The sequence below is a fragment of the Lissotriton helveticus genome, chromosome 11 (genome assembly GCF_964261635.1).
Source record: "Lissotriton helveticus chromosome 11, aLisHel1.1, whole genome shotgun sequence".
Taxonomy (NCBI): Eukaryota; Metazoa; Chordata; class Amphibia; order Caudata; family Salamandridae; genus Lissotriton; species Lissotriton helveticus.
In genome coordinates this window covers 1,069,525,578-1,069,542,359 of record NC_136072.1, presented here as the reverse complement: position 1 = coordinate 1,069,542,359, position 16,782 = coordinate 1,069,525,578, and the positions used below count along the sequence as shown (strand labels likewise).

Here is a 16,782-nt window from a genome sequence, read left to right as displayed (position 1 = left end):
CTTCTTAGGGATGTCTATCTCCATCTTGACCATACTGAGATGAACGACTCTGCAGCTTTTCTGGACTCCCTTCACTTGTCCAATCTCGCACAATGGGTTAGTTACCCTACCCATCAAGGAGGGCACACTTTGAACACCATCTGCTCAAATTTCCCTATATATCGGTGGCTAGGCCACGGCCGGTTGCTTGGTTGGAGCATTTTCCCATATTTTTTTCATTGGGTATTAAGCGCCCTTAACGACTAGTCAACTGCCATAGTCCCCCGTCCACCAGGAAAATGGACCCCCCGCAGCTTAGTAGCTCTCTGGCAGCCTCCCAGCCCTTCCTGATGGGGACCTGGAGGAAAATGTGTCTAGGTTTGCAGACTGGATCTCAAGCTCGGATGTTACACTGTCTGCACCTTGTCAGCCAAAGCTGAGGAGAGAGTCCCCCTCCAAGCCGTGGTTCACCCCTGAGCTGAAGACTCTGAAACACGTGTGTAAATTATTGGAGAGAGTATGGTGCTCCAGTGGCTACTGTTCTACTGACAAACACGCTCTCAGAGCCAAACAAAAACTCTACTAGGCGCCTAGTAGAGTGGCCAAAGGCCAGTATTACTCTGCACGCATTGATCGGGCCAACAACAACTCAAAAGAAATCTTTGCAATTGTGCAGAGTTTCTTAGCCCCTAGCGCCCAGGTGGTGGCGGCACCAGCCTCGGAGACCTGGTGTAATACCTTGGCGAAATTTTCCAGAGACAAAATATTTAGCATCCAAGGTACGTTTTTGACTTCTCCCAGGAAGCCTACAGGCGCCTTGTTGGGGAGGCCGGTGTCAGAATCTGCCTCCACTTTTTCCACGTTTAGTCCTGTCGATCTGCTCAGCTCTCTCAGAATCCTTAATGCAGTAAAGTCGGGATCACCTAATGACCAGTGTGTGGCCAGGCTCCGGTCTGATGTGGCGGATACTATTAATTTAGAATGGAATATAATGGTTAATAAATCGCATCGCGAGGCGCGTGTTCCAATGTCATGGAAGCAGGCGTTGATTCTTCTCCTCTTAAAGAAGACGTCACTTGACCCTCTGTTACCTGAGAATTACCGCCCTATCTTGCTTCTGCCAAGTATGGCCAAGGTCTGCGAGAAGGTGGTTACGTCTCAACTTACCAACTATGTAGAGATGTCAGGCCTGCTTCATCCAGCACAATCGGGTTTCCGTGCCTCGTTTAGAACAGAGTCAGCACTGTTAGGGGTGACAGAGGCGATCCGGGAGTGTCTGGATGCCGGCGGTAGAGCAGCTTTGGTTATGCTAGATCTCTCGGTGACATTCGACACTGTGCCCCACTCCCTGCTCCTTGACCGTCTATCAGACATAGGCATTTCTGGTTTAGATCTGCAGTGGATCAGGTCCTTCTTGGAAGGCCGGTCGCAGCAGGTCTTGCGTCCTCCGTGGGCCTCCGTGCCTATGCAGGTGACTACTGGTGTACCGCAGGGGTCATCACTTAGACCCCTCCTCTTTAACATCTATGAGACTCCGCTGGTCTATCTCGCGGAGTCATTAGGGGCCAAAGTGATGGCATATGCTGATGATACTCAGCTCTTGTTTTCCTGGAGTGAGGAGGACGACTCGGTTGTGGCTGCGCAACACTGTCTGTCTTCGGTTTTTCATTGGCTGGCGAAGGCACAGCTGAAGTGTAACGGTTTCCCGCGACCAACTGCGGGCAAAGGCACCGCAAAAAACCTTGGCGTCTGGTTCGATGAAAATCTAAACTTTTCGACACAAGTGAAGAAGTTGGCTGGTACCTGCTTTGGCACTTTGAAAACCCTGAGGAAGTTTTTTCCCCTTCTGCCCGGTAGTGCAAAAGAAACTGTGGTTCGAGCCCTGATTTTGTCCCGCTTGGACTATGCCAACGCCCTCCTGGTTGGTAGTCCAGGATTTCTTGCCAAGAAACTGCAAGTAGTTCAAAACTCGGCAGCCAGACTTCTTTTGGGTCTGTCATCTAGGCATAGTTTTCACACCCATCTGCGCTCCTTGCATTGGCTCCCAGTTGAATCTCGTCTGAAATTCAAAATGCTGTCTATCACACATAGGGCCCTCTATGGCTTAGGCCCTATTCATCTGCAGAAGAGATTTGCCTTCTACAAACCAGGGAGACAGCTGTGCTCATCTGCTGATACAGACCCCTAGGTTCAATCGCCAAAGACTCAGTGGGAACTCCTTTGTTCGGAAAGCTGGTCTAGCCTGGAACATGCTGCCCTTGGCCCTTCGGGGCACCCAGGATCCACTGCTGTTTAAGAAAAAAATAAAAACGTTGCTTTTTAAGCCTCTGATTTGTGTGCATTTTTCTTTCTGGAGTTAGCTCTGGGACACTCTCGAGTAGCCGTGCGCTGTATAAACTAAATATTGAAAAAAATGTTTAACTGGCTCTGCAGTCCATTCTAAAGGATCGTCCCAAGTCAATTAACGTAGTACTGCTTGTCAGCGATAACACAATTGATTTACTCCAGTTGATTGCTAAGCCTGATTACCATTCAAACCGGATATACTCCCAAATTAGTTGTTCGAGATATATCCCAGGTTCCTGCACATACAAGACCATATCGTCTGCATACATGGACACCATTAATGGATGCTGGAAAAAACGTAATGCCGCTTTCGTGTGTCTTTGCCTCAACACACATGCCAGAGGTTCCAAAATTATTGCAAAAAGCTAGGGCGAGAGCTGGCATCCCTGCCTGGTCCCGCGTCTGATCGGTCTGCCCATTGACCCGCACCCGGGTCACTGGGTTGGTATATCGTAGCTTGAGCCAATTAGTGTAGCAATACGGCACCCCCAAAAGGATGCAACACTGCAAACATATATTGCCAGGCGATGGAATCGAGCGCCTTAGCGGCATCCACCGGCAGTTTAGAGTTCAAAAGGTGGAGGACCGCAAACAGTGTTCTTAAATTATAGGCTGTTGAACGAGTTGGGACAAAGCCCGATTGGTCTGGCAATACCATAACAGGTATTAGTAACTGTAACCAGGTCTCCAACACCTTTGCCAGAATCTTTACATCAGTATTTATTAGTGACAGGGGTCTGTATAAGTCACATTGATCCGGGGCTTTCCCTGGTTTCAAGAGTGTTATAAATAAGGCCTCCCGGAGTGTGTCTGGCAGCATTTGCTGCTCATATGCTTCATCATACATAGCCTGTATAGGTGGTACTAAGATATCCATGTACTCTTTATAAAACTCTGCTGGGAGTCCATCTGTTCCTGTAGCCTTACCATTTGGCAGAGCAGAAACGGCATCTCTAATTTCACCAGCCGTCAATGGGTGCATCAGAAAATCCTGCTGTCCCTTTGAGAGCCAAGCTAGCGCTATATCAGCCAGATATTGTGCTATATCTTCCTCATTAGCTGTTGGTCTGCTACTATACATACTTTGGTAATGCGCTACAAATATATCAAGAATACCTGCTGTGTCGCACCATATTGTGTCATCCACCATGATAGACTGAACCGTGCAATTTCTTGCCCACGGCTCCGTCATCTTAGAGGCAAGAGCACAGCCTGGTCTACCACTCTCTCCATTGTATCTAGCTTTCCAATGTCGTGGCATGTGCCTCACCTCATGTACCGCCAATTCATTATATTCTGTGATTTGAGCATGTATTGCGGCCAGCACGGTAGTGTCTGATGTATCCTCGTATTGGCGCTCTAAGTGTTGAAGGTCATGCTCAATCCTCTTTATCGAATCCCGGAGTGACTGAAATACTCCAGCCTACAAGCCTATACACACCCCACGTATTGTTACTTTAAAAGCTTCCCATATTGTGCCCAGACTCTGCATTGTGCCTACATTTTATCGCTGTGGTCTTGTTTAAATGCATTTCTTGTAATAATGCCACCTGCACATTATGTCGATCCAGGTATGCCAACACCTGCCTATTTTTCTTTGGATTGTTAAGACCTCTGACATTCCAAGTTATCATATTCAATTTACCTTCTGCCATTGTCGTGATCTTTATTGAATACAGTGCATGTAGCATATATTGCATCCTGCCGTGCACACATACCAACCGTATACCAACCATGTATTCTGCATGTCACACTTTGGTAGTCAACCACCCCGATAATGAAACCCCCACACCCACCCCAGCAAACCAAACACGCTGAGGAGTCCCAATATATATAACAAGTGAATACAATTTTTTTTTTTTAAAACGCCGTGAGCGGCAAGCCCACCCACACCAAATTAGCCCAAGCATAACCAGTGTGTGGTGTACCCTCATGAAGGACGTCAGATGCCCATCTACCCCCTGATGTAGTAATGGGGGGTTCAGGGCATTATCTAGAATCTCTAACTAGCGCATCTAAGCACAATAGAATTGTACGCAACTCATCCAAGAGAGGGGAGCTCCCCATGACCCAGCATAAATAGTACACCATGCAACTCCCATACCAAGACTCGTAACTATGCGTGGTAGCGATATATGCAAGGTAAAGACTTTGTTGTAAAAGTTAGTCATTTAAAGACTGCATGGTAAAGGCTGTTTCTAGTTGCCTACATTCTCTGAGTTCCCTATAGCCAATGCCACCTCATACTTGATACTAAGTCCAGCTGGCTAATACGTCCAAGAGGCCTTGAATAGATTGCACAGACTATCTTCCTCATCATCAAATCTCCTCTTCTCACTTTCTCAACACAAAATTACCACCCTCACAAACACTTAAAACTGCCTCAAGCATCAAATTCTTTATTTTATTTCATTTATTTTTTTATTTAAAGAGTTTTATATAGTGCGGACGTGACCCATGGGTATCAGAGCGCTTCACAATTACATGAGGTAGGCTAGAGATGCATCTTGTATAGTAGAACGAATCACAATGATATGAGGTAAGTTAAGTATAGAGCCATAAAGTATTACTATAAATATATACAATGACATGAAGTAGATTTAGGATACAACTTGATATCAAGGTGTACTGGGACTTACAGTACCAAATAGTTCTGAAATGTCTTTTTCCCGTGCATGCTATATTCCTGAGTCAGGAATAGTATAATACCGACAGAGGTTATCGCCAGTATAGCTGGTGACTTTCTCTTAACATACATTGTTGTTCTGTTTTGGTAGCATATATGTCACGGTTCTAGCGATGAGCTGTCTTGCCTATGGAAGGAGCTTACCTATTAGGAAGATCTTAGCTTCCCTCTAAAATGTTGCTGTGTTTGGAATTTTCCTAATGTTTGGAGGGAGTGAGTTCCAGATTCTGTGGGCTGCTCCTCAGAAAGCTCTATCATACGTTTCCTTTTTCCGGAAGATGGGTGGTCTCAGCAACAGCTCCTTGGCACTCCGTGCCGGTCTGCTTCCTCCTGATAACTCAATTTTCTGGGCCATGTATCTTGGTGTATTGTAGTGGAGCGCTTTGTGGGTAATACATGCCATTTTAAGTTGAATTCTGGCTTTGTAAGGTACCCAGTTTAACGCTTTCAGGTGTGGAGAGATATGGTCGAATTTCTTTGATCCGATGATGAGTCTTGCAGCTGCACTGAGGCCTGATTTTAGAGGTGCTGTGGAAATTTTTGGTAGACCTGCTAAGGTTGTACATCCATATTCAATCCTCGAGATAACTAAAGATTGGACTGCCAGTTTGAGATCTGCCGTAGAAATTAATGGTTTCACTTTTCTAATGTAGTTCAAATGAAATCGGGCACTTTTTGCCATTGATTTGATGTGGGCTTTCATGTCTAGGTTCTCATCCAGCGTGATTCCTAGTGATTTTGTTGAGTCTACTAAAGTAGGGGTGCAGTTTAGTGCTGTGATCAGTTTGGTCCATTCCTTCACTTCTGTGTCGTTCTTTGGTGGTGAAATGTATTTATTTATTTATTTATTTATTAAACCTTTATTTAAAGTCACATAGTCAAATGGATGACAGAATGGCGAAATAATATAGAGACATAAGAAATTAAACATAATACAAATTAATAAAACACAGAAGTAAATTATAGCAGTGTGAGAGTGTATCGAGTATTGTCAATAACAATAACACATCAATATTTGTCTAATAAATGTGCACAGAAATGGTCAACATCAAAGAAGAGTCCATCGAATGAGTACCAGGACAACAACATATTAAAATCCATCCAAGATATTATAATGATCGGAAATCATTCTGGGTGTACAGTGTCACATATTAGTTAACATCAATAAACATTAATATCAGCCAGGTGGAGATGTATACTGCGGCAACGCCCCGCCCCCAGTCTGATACCGGTAAGGCTCAACCCACTCCAGTCAGTGTAATGCCGGATTGTGGCGGTGTCGCCTGGCAGTCCGCTGCCGGGCAATGTAGGCGCGATAGGGTTCCCATATATCGAGGGGTCTGGAGGTGGGGGGAGCGAGGTGCTAAACTCTTCGCAGTTAGTGTTGCAAAATGCCAAACTGTGTAACTAAGCGCGGAGAGAGGGGATCTTCCTGCTGCCCCAATGCAGAGCTATCTCCCTTTTGGCCAACATGAAGCCTATTGCTGCCAACTTACGAATGTTTTTAGGGAAATTCGCAACGTATCCCAGCAGGGCAATCTCCGGAGTGGGCAGGAGAGGCATGGCGAGTATATCCCCTAACACCGAGTGTACATCCAACCAATATTGCTGTATTTTGGGGCACTCTCTACGGAATGCAGCGTGCTGCGACCAAACGTTTACGCGGGAGCACTTTATTGTGTTGACTATGTGTGATGGTGTGTGGGGTATAGAACATGAGTGGTGGAGTGGTGAAAGAGATGTTAAAAAATACCTGGCTCATGGGGTTGAAAAAACTTTAATTAAGCCCCCGGCTGGTATTATTAAAAACGTGCTCTACGAGGTAGTGGCTGTATAGTTAAGTACAGCTACCTCTCTAGTGCCTCGACATGGACATGTTTCGGAGTATCCAACTCCTTCTTCAAGACGGGAAAGCACTTAATTCCCCACCTTACTCACATGTGATATATATTTGAAAGTGTATTATACTCCACCACTCACGTTCTATACCCCACACACCACCACACATAGTCAACACAATAAAGTGCTCCCGCGTAAACGTTTGGTCGCAGCACGCCGCATTCCGTAGAGGGGTGCGAAGACCCCAATGATGGTAGAATGACACCAAGGGTCCTTTTGGTGTGTGAGCGGTATTAAAACAACACTGTGTGCTCCCCACCATAGTAGGGACCACTCTCCGGAACCCTAGTGGATTCCACTTTGTTTATTTACGTTGCCCAGGGTGAATGAATCCACTGTAGTCTCTCTCTCCCCTCTTGTTACAAATATCTACAGCAATATGTCCATTGATCATCCGATATAGGACCGCCCAGATCTGCCTCCCAGTCGGCTCTGTGTTTAGAGTCATCGAAAGGTTTAAGTGCAGCGTATTATTTGTATAACTTGGATAGCAGGTGGGTATTGGATGTGTCTGTATCACCAGTGTGAGTGGGGGTACCTCTTCAGGGGATAAAGGGAAGGAGGGGAAGCAGGCCCGCAATGCTGATCGAAGCCGTGTCAGAACAAACGTGTCCATGAAGGAGCGGTCAGAGAATCGGGCTTCCTCCATCACAGGGAACACGTGACCATCGGTGAATAGATCGCCGAGTGTGTTGATGTCAAATTTCTGCAAAGTGTGTTTCACCAATGTTTCCCCAGTGATGGGAAGAAGGGAGGCATTGGGAAGGGGTAGAGCCGGTGAGTATAGCACAACCAGCCCCCGAAGTTTACGTAGTTTAACCCAGGCCCAGCATGTGGTGGATATGGTTTGTATGTCATGAGGATCATGGGGGAATCCCGTGGGGAGAAGTGTAGCGGTCTGGGGAGAACCAGGTCTGCCTCCGGACGTAGATATGGAATTCGCGCGTCTGGGTGGAACCAGGAATGGGCGTAGGCACATTGAGCAAGCAAGTAATACAAGTAAAAATCTGGAACCCCCAGTCCGCCTCTGTCGGCGGGCATGGTCAAGACCTTCCAACTGACACGGGGAGTGCGATCACCCCACACTAAGCGAAGAAGAAGGGAGCGGAGTTATTTGAAGAAGGAGTTAGTTAGGGGCACCGGTATGTTATAAAAATATTATAACCATGTGAGGGAGAAGTGCACAGCATCAAGAAAAAACAAATGACCAAAAACAACTAGTCATCAATATCTCTGATTACACTTTAACATGTGAAGAACTTAAACTTTTACAAAAAGGGACCTCTTTTGTCTCAACCACACAAACTAATATTCTGGGACTAGAGGTCAGCTATTTTAAGCTTATGCGGAAACTAAGGTTACGTCATTTTTTCGACAATGTCACTCCAAAACCGACGCTCCAAGAGCCAGACCAATTGAAGGGATTACGACCAAAAAGTACATTTATGGCTCCCATGAGCCATAAAACACTGGATCTTTTCGAAACTATGGTCAAACAAGACCTCTTCAAAATCAAATGTGATAAAAAGAGTCATAGAAACGTTACCAACAAAGACATGGCTCTGTTGAAGAACCTAGCTAACAATAAAAACATCATATACGTGAAGGCTGATAAGGGCGGTGGCCTGGTAATCATGAATACTACTATGTACAATAAAAAGATTGAAGAGCATATATCAGATACTAACACCTATGCACCTTTACAATATAACCCGACCAACGAATACCTTGAGAAACTAACAGTGTTAGTAACCAGAGCAAGAGAAGACGGTGTGATCACCGAAAGAACCAGCACATTTTTGATTAAGTCACACTCGAAAAGTCAGTCATTTTACATGACGTCAAAAAATTCATAAAAATTTGCACGATCCACCTCTAGGTCCTATAGTTTTGACTAAAGACAGTTTACATGAACCAATTGGTCAATTCATTGACAAATACATGCAACTCACAGTACAACAGATGGAATCATACATCAGAGATACTACTGACTTCTTGATGAAACTCAGTCTGCTTCAGATTGACCCCAACGAACAACTAATATTATGCACAGCGGATGTGAAATCGCTGTATACTTCTATCCCACATGGACCTGGGATTGAAGCCATGGAAGAAGCGATACTAACGACAAACTATGATCGACCATTACAAACCTTCTTGCTGGAACTAGTGATATTCACATTGTACCATAGTTATTTCAAGCACAATGAAACCTGGTATCAGCAGCTGATAGGAACATCTATGGGCAATTGTGCGGCCCCAGTGTATGCCAACCTTTACATGAGAGCATATGAGAAACAAAACATTTTTGCAGACCCACGATGGATGGAAAACTTGAAATTATTTGCACGATATATCGATGACATATTCATTTTATGAAAGAGCACAAGGGAACAACTAGAAGAATTACTAACAGGCTTAAACACCAAGAAGGACAGAATCCAACTGACCTGGGAAATTTCCACAGATTCAATTACTTTTCTAGATGTACGGATGAACCTACGGGAAGGCAGGATTGAAACCGAAATGTTTCGGAAAAGCACCAATAGGAATAATACCCATCACTACCACAGTTTTCACCACGTACCTCTCAAACGCAATTTGCCAGCATCACAAATGATGCGAGCAAAAAGAATTACATCTGACATAAACAAGGCCAAAGAAAAGATCTTGGAGCTGGGAAAAAGATTTCTTGAAAGAGGGTACCCGAAGACATTGATCAAAGAGGCGGAACAGAAAGCACATAACACACAAAGTACGGATCTGTTGAGAATCCGGGACAAACAACAAGAAAATAAAATGACCGTAGTGTCTAAATATTCCACAGCGAGTATGAAGCTTAAGAAAGTCATTCGAAATCATTGGAATATCTTGAAAGCCGAACCAGATTTTAAACATTCGTTTGATAATCCACCTATCTTTGCATTCACGAGGAGTAAAAATTTCGGTGAACTATTGAAAAACAAAACAGATCCTGTAAGAACCTACCGTGGAACCCGCCCTTGTCTACAATGTGAAAATTATAATAATTTAATTAGAGGCAATCATATAACCCATTCTATGAAAGGTCACAAGATAAAACTTCGAGTCAATGCCACCTGTGATACGGCGAACTTGATTTACATGTTAAAATGTCCATGCGGCAAGGTATATGTCGGCAAGACAGAACGCAAGATCAAGACAAGACTGAACGAGCATAAATCTAACATTAGAACTAGAAATGTCAAATCATCCATAGCTATTCACTTCATGGAAGCTCACCATAACATCTCTCAGCTACAACTTTTGGTACTTGAAGTCGTGGAGAAGCACGAAGGAAGAGACAATAATCGTTTCTTGTTACAGAGAGAAAATAGTTGGATGTACCTCTTGAACTCTCATAAACCTTTTGGTCTCAATGACCGGACAGAATTTATGTGTTATTTATAATCATGAATGTTGGGAAATGCTTCCAGGCACCAACCTGCCTTGTATCTGATGTGTGAAGATAAAAGGTCCTTCTGACACGCAAGTATCACCAAAACGTTTACGAATATGATTTTCGAATTCATGCTCTTTATCATTAATTATTGTTTTATTCTGCAAGTGTATGTTGAAGTCACATAAGCCTTGCACTCAGAATAATGTTTTACACATGCTAGTCAATCTTACAACTTTATTTAAATTGCCTATTTCGATAATATACATGATCTTCCTAACACTTCTACCTATGTCGGCAGCGCGCACTGATTGGTTTACTCTGGGTCACATGATCGGGAGCTTAGCCACTCACGACACGTCTGTCACAAAACTGGATAAACCGCGAAGTTACAAACCACGCGTTTGGTTATAATGATAGACTGTCTGACTGTTTGACGCTGGCTTAGCAGCAATAACATGGGAGAGACGCTTTGCCGTTTTTGAAGTAAGTTTGGCTATTTCACCGTTTATTGTGAGATCGTGCAAGATAAATAATTGTTAGCTAAACAGAGACACAAGAACTGGTGCTTAATTGAGATACATTTTCTTTCAGCCTGTTCGATAGTATAACCAAACTCATTACGATGTATAGAACAACACGTGAGTGTTTAGGATTTTGTTTTCCCTCACTGCCCACCAGAGCTTCACATGGGATTGCACGTTAAGCCACAAACTCACCACAGCCTGAATTTTGCCGTTATTTTTGTTCGCTTGAATGCATTTATGTTTTAAGCACATGAAATTCAAAATGTTTATTTATTCTGCCTTGCTTTTAGTTTCTTGGTCCCCGAAGAAGGGCGCATCAGCCCGAAATGCATTGGACTAAAGGATATGATTGTTCTTGGAAGTTGTAAAAATTCAAAACTAATAAATACAGTGATAAATTCAACGGACTTATGAATAAATAAGAATGAGCAATATGAAACATGTATAAGTTTTACGATTTATAATTGAGGAATTCTGGACATTTCCAGAAAACTTAGAGTGGAGCGCCAGGGGATGCTTCCATTGTTCCATTGGAATCACAACTAAGACTATAAAAATATTATAAAAATCGTGGGAGCACCACCATCTTAATAATTGCGACCCTCCCTGCCATGAAGAGGGGTAAATTAATCCAGCGGTTGATCTGCGTCTCTAGCCTAGAGACCGCAGTTCCGTAATTCAGCCGTATTAGTGATTTAGTGTCCAGATGGACATGTATTCCCAAATATTTGACCGAATCTGAGCACCATTCCAGCGGGAATTCAAAAGACCAAGGAGAGGTGCTGGTGGTAAGTGGAAAAATGACCGATTTGTGCCAGTTAATATTTAGTCCCGAAAACGCTCCGAATCGTATAATTTCCCGTATTAACGGCGACAAGTTACAGTGGAGGGTGCCTGACATATAGAATCATGTCATCAGCATACATAGACATCAATAATGGGCCCGTCCGAAAATTGCAACCCGCGCTGGAGGTGGTTTTCCTGGAATTGTCTGGCCAATGGATCGAGAGCTAAAATAAACAAAAGAGGGGAAAGAGGGCAGCCTTGCCTCGTACCCCGCGATAGTGGAAAGGGGTCTGATAATATGCCATTAAGCCATGCGGAGGGCCTGGTATACAACAGGGCTATGGTTGCGACAAAGCACTCCGGCATGCCCATCCGGCGCATGACCGAGAGGAAGAAAGGCCACTCCAATGAGTCAAATGCTTTTTCCGCATCCAACAAGATCGCAGCTGCTGGAGTGTCGCGGTCGATACGGTGTAAGGTCGTAAATAAGGTGCGGAGATTAAGGGAGGTTAACCTGTGTGGAACGAACCCTGACTGCACGGGAGATATTATAAATTCCATCAAAAGCGAGAGCCGAATGGCCATCACCTTGGCTAGAATTTTGTAGTCTGTGTTCAGTAGTGACTGCGGTCTATATGAACCACAGAGTCGAGGGTCCTTCCCGGACTTGGGCAATAAAATGACAACTGCTTCACGGAAGGTGGGGGGGAGGATTCCAACATCAAGGGCCTCTACCAGTCGAGGCACCAGGAGGTCCTTGTATGTTTTATAAAAGTCAGCAGAGAAGCCGTCCAGTCCGGGGGCAGAGCCGCCGCCTAGGGCGTCAATGGCCTCTATAATGTTGTCTGAGGTAATGGGGACAAGAAGGAACTCCTGCATGTAACGCTCCAGATACACAAGGGCCACCTCCGATAGATATTCCTCCGGTTCGGCCTGATTCCTGGAAAGGCGTGAGGTATAAAGGGTCTTGTAATACGTGAGGAAGAGCTCACAGACCGCTGGAGTGGAATGTACAGCGGAGCCATCCGGACCGGACATGGAGATGATACAGTTCGGGCCTCTGGGGGGCCGCAGAGTGTTTGCTATCAGTCGACCAGGGCGTTCGCCCTCTCCATAGCACCTTGCCACGCAGTGTTTGGTCAAAAATGAAAGTTCCCTATCCGCCGCGTCACGGAATTTGAGATAAAGTGCTAAGCGAGTGTCTGATAGGGCTTCTGTGGGGGCAGTAAGAATTTCGCGATCCACAGCCGCAATGTCGTCTTCGATCTTATTATTATTATTATTAAAGGAGTTTATAGAGCGCATGGCGACGCCATCCCGGCGTGTCCCCGCGCTGTGGAGATAGAGGGAGCCGTGACCAAGGCCAACTAAACTAGCAGTTTTCTAAACTTAGTTTCTGTGTCCGCTAACCTGATGTTGACTGGAATGGAGTTCCATTTTTTGGCCGCTAACACTCTGAAGGAGCGGCCACCCATTCTGGCTTTTTTTGCACGAGGAATTATAAGTAGACCAGTTCCTCTAGAGCGGAGTGTTCTGCTAGGCTCATAAGAGAGGGCTAGGTCCGCCAGATAGGGAGGGGCAGTGTACGAAGTGATCCTATAGCACATTAATAGCGCTTTAAATAAGATCCTTTTTCTTATAGGTAACCAATGTAGAGCAGCCAAAGCTGGCTTGGAAGCTGCTCTTTTAGGTAGTCGAAGGACCAGACGCGCTGCGGTATTTTGAAGAACCTGCAGTCGTTTGATGTTTTGTTCGGTAGTTCCTAGTAGTAGCACATTGCCATAGTCTATCCGGGAAGTCACTAAGGCTTGGGTCATGGTTCGTCTGGCCTCTAAGGGGAGAAGATCCAAGGTGCGGTTGAGATTCTTCAATACCCCGAAGCATTTTCCCACTACTTTCTGAATGTGGCCATCAAAAGATAGTTTGGGATCAATCCAGATACCCAAATTCTTAGCTTCCTCACAGGGAGTAGGTAGAGGGCCAAGACAGGTTGGCCACCAATCTCTAGTCCAGCTTGCATCATTTCCTCCTATTACTAATACCTCCGTTTTGGAGCCATTGAGCTTCAGGCAGTGTTGATTCATCCAGCCAGCCAGATCCTGCAAACAGGTTTTAAAGTTGGCAGCTGACATGGTAGGATCTTGTGATAAGGAGATGAGCAGTTGGGTATCGTCAGCGTAGGATACTAAATCAACACCGTACGATTTCACCACATCTGCCAGAGGTGCCATATATAAGTTGAACAAGGTGGGGCTCAGGGCAGAGCCCTGAGGCACCCCCTGTTCCAAGGCTATGCTGTCTGAAAAATAGGTTCCCCTCTGTACCTGAAAACTACGGTCAGTAAGGAACGCCTTCAGCCAGCCCAATGCCGACTTGGTGACCCCGGCTTTGTTTAGGCACTGTAGCAAGATGGAATGTGCTACAGTGTCAAACGCGGCACAGAGGTCCAGCATAATGAGTGCCATAGTATGACCCACATCAGCACCTAATCGTAGGGTTTCAGTCGCTCTCAGAAGGGCAGTCTCTGTGGAGTAACCCGACCGAAAGCCCGACTGAGAGTTATGAAGAAGATTGTTGTTTTCCAGATGGGCCACTAGCTGTTTATTGGCTATTTTCTCCGCCACCTTCGCTAAATAGGGTAGCAGGGAAATGGGGCGTAGGTTTTCAAGGGTGTCTTGGCTCACATTAGGTTTCTTTTTTATCGGGAGGACAATTGCTTTCTTCCATACTTCCGGAAGTCTGGCCGAGGCAAAGGAGACTTGGAGCAAATGTCTGACGAATGGTTCCAGTACCGTCAAGCTCGCTCCTAATACCTTAGGGGGAGCCGGATCACGGGGAGAACCTGATTTGATGCTTTTACATATGCTATTGAGTATTTCTGGAGCGGGGACCAAGAAACATTGTAAGCATGTCTCTGTGGCGCTAACTCCTTCCCCTTCTACAAAATCATGGCCAGATGTCATATTGCCAGAGAAAGTGGTATAAATATCTTTTATCTTACCAGAAAAGTAGTTAGCAATTTGATTACATGTTTCCACAGAGTCAGTTAGGGAGGTATTGTCATTGGTTATTACAGAGATTTCTTTAAAGATTTTAAATAGCTCCTTAGAGGAGTTCTCAGCTTCTCCGATGCGTGATTTGTAGTGCAAGGCTTTGGTGGTGCGTGTTTTAATATAATAATCCCTTTGAGATTTTTTTATATTGGGTTTTATCTAAAGCGGAACGCAGATCACGGAGGATCCCAGCATGTTTTGAGATGCACACCCCTCTGATGTACGCCTTAAAGCCCTCCCAAAGAACCGCCCATGTGTCGACGGAGCCAGTGTTTAATTCAAAGTAGTCTTCAATAGCTTGACGTACCTCTTCCGTGAAAATGGGATCCAGTAACGCCCGTCCAGGGAAACGCCAACTTCTTTCATAACCGCCCTCCCTTGGGATCGACAGTTGAAGAATAACCGGGCAATGATCGGAGTGAGTGCGGGGGAGAGTGTGGATTGAACCCAGCCAGCCAGCGATCGTGGGAGAGATTAGCCAGTAGTCCAGTCTGGTCCATGTGTTGTGGAACCCGGAGTAGTGAGTGAAGGCAGGGTTAGTAGGGTGTAAATGTACTTCAATATCTACGAGGGAATAGTCTGTGCAGATTTCTTGAAGTGCCTTGCGGGAATGGGGTTTAGAGTCAGGGGTGGAGGCTGTACTGTCCCGTTCGTGATCCAAAAGCAGGTTAAAGTCCCCACCAATAATCAGGAGGCCGGTATCAAGTGCTAGTGCTAGGAGGTGGGCGGAAAGGGATTGGTAAAAGGAGGGAGTGTCAGTGTTCGGGCCATAGACGCAGACCAAGGACACCCTATGCCCCAGTAGTTGACCAGTGACAATTAAAAAACGACCCTCAGGGTCACAGCGCGTGTCGAGGTGCGCAAACTGGATACGTTTATGTATTAGGATAGCTACTCCTCTTGAGTATGAGCTGTAACCGGAAAAATATCTATGTGGGCCCCATCCCGTAGCCAGGCCACCAGAAGTGGCGTTTGCCAAATGGGTTTCCTGCATAAAGAGGATGTCTATTTTGTGACGCGAGACATAGCTCAGGACTTGCCTCCGCTTCCTGCCATCGTTCAGGCCCCTCACATTCCAGGTTAACAATGACAATCCGGAGGGACCGGGCACGTTTCCTAGCACAACCATATCAACAATAATTTATAATTGGAATGACTGCATCGGTGTCCCCTAGTAATCAAAAACATCCTCACACTCAGCAATCTGCAATGATTAACCAATAACAACAGAAAAAGAAAAAAAGAAAACACAAAAAACCCCTCCCACCCACCACCCACCTTCTCCCTATCTAGATAGAAGAGTACCCAAGTACCATCCCCACAAAAGCAAACCATGGAGGTATTCACCATGGGGCATGGCAACACCACGCCAGTCGGGCAACCAGCAATTAGAGAACTAAGACATTCGAATGGCAAATATGCATTAGAACGAGCAACAATCGTTCGGTGAACCAGGGAAGGAAAGAAACAATTCTTCAGCACTCCCGGATTGGGCAAAGAGGTCCATGCTGGATTGTGAAGACTACCGAGGCGGGGAGTGTGGACGTGAGTTACCCGGCGAGTCACCCTTGGTGGTGAAATTAATAGGAATTCTGTTTTTTGTGCATTTAACTTCAGATGATTGCTAGGGCCTCATTCATTAACTTGATGTATTCCAGAGACGCGATTGTGATGTATATCTGTGTGTTGTCCGCGTACATGTGATAAGATATGTTTGCATCTCGGAGAATTTCTGTAAAAGGTTCGTCATACAAGTTGAACAGTGATGGAGACAGTGTAGATCCTTGAGAATCAGAGTGTCTGGTTGACCAGGAATCTTTGCGTTCTATTCTGAAGGAAGGATTCAAACCATTTCAGCACATTTCCAGCCATTCCCATCGGGTCATGAAGCCTACTTAGTAATTTTTCATCATTTACTGTGTCAAATGCTGACGGGAGGTCAAGAAGTACTAGTAGACATGTTCGATTGTGGTCTAGGGCCTGTAATGCGTCATCGACAATATGTAGGATCGCTTTTTCCGTGCTGTGTCCTGTTCTGAATCCCGACTGGCAGTCGTCCACTGGCGTGAAATTGGCGATGTGATGGCT

General features: G+C 45.2%; 1 protein-coding gene across 2 annotated transcripts in view; it reads right to left on the bottom strand.

The window, feature by feature from the left end:
• DNAH10 (dynein axonemal heavy chain 10) overlaps nucleotides 1-16,782 on the bottom strand; it is a 2,445,728-nt gene that overhangs the window by 330,295 nt on the left and 2,098,651 nt on the right. The gene's annotated exons all lie outside the window — the stretch shown is intronic.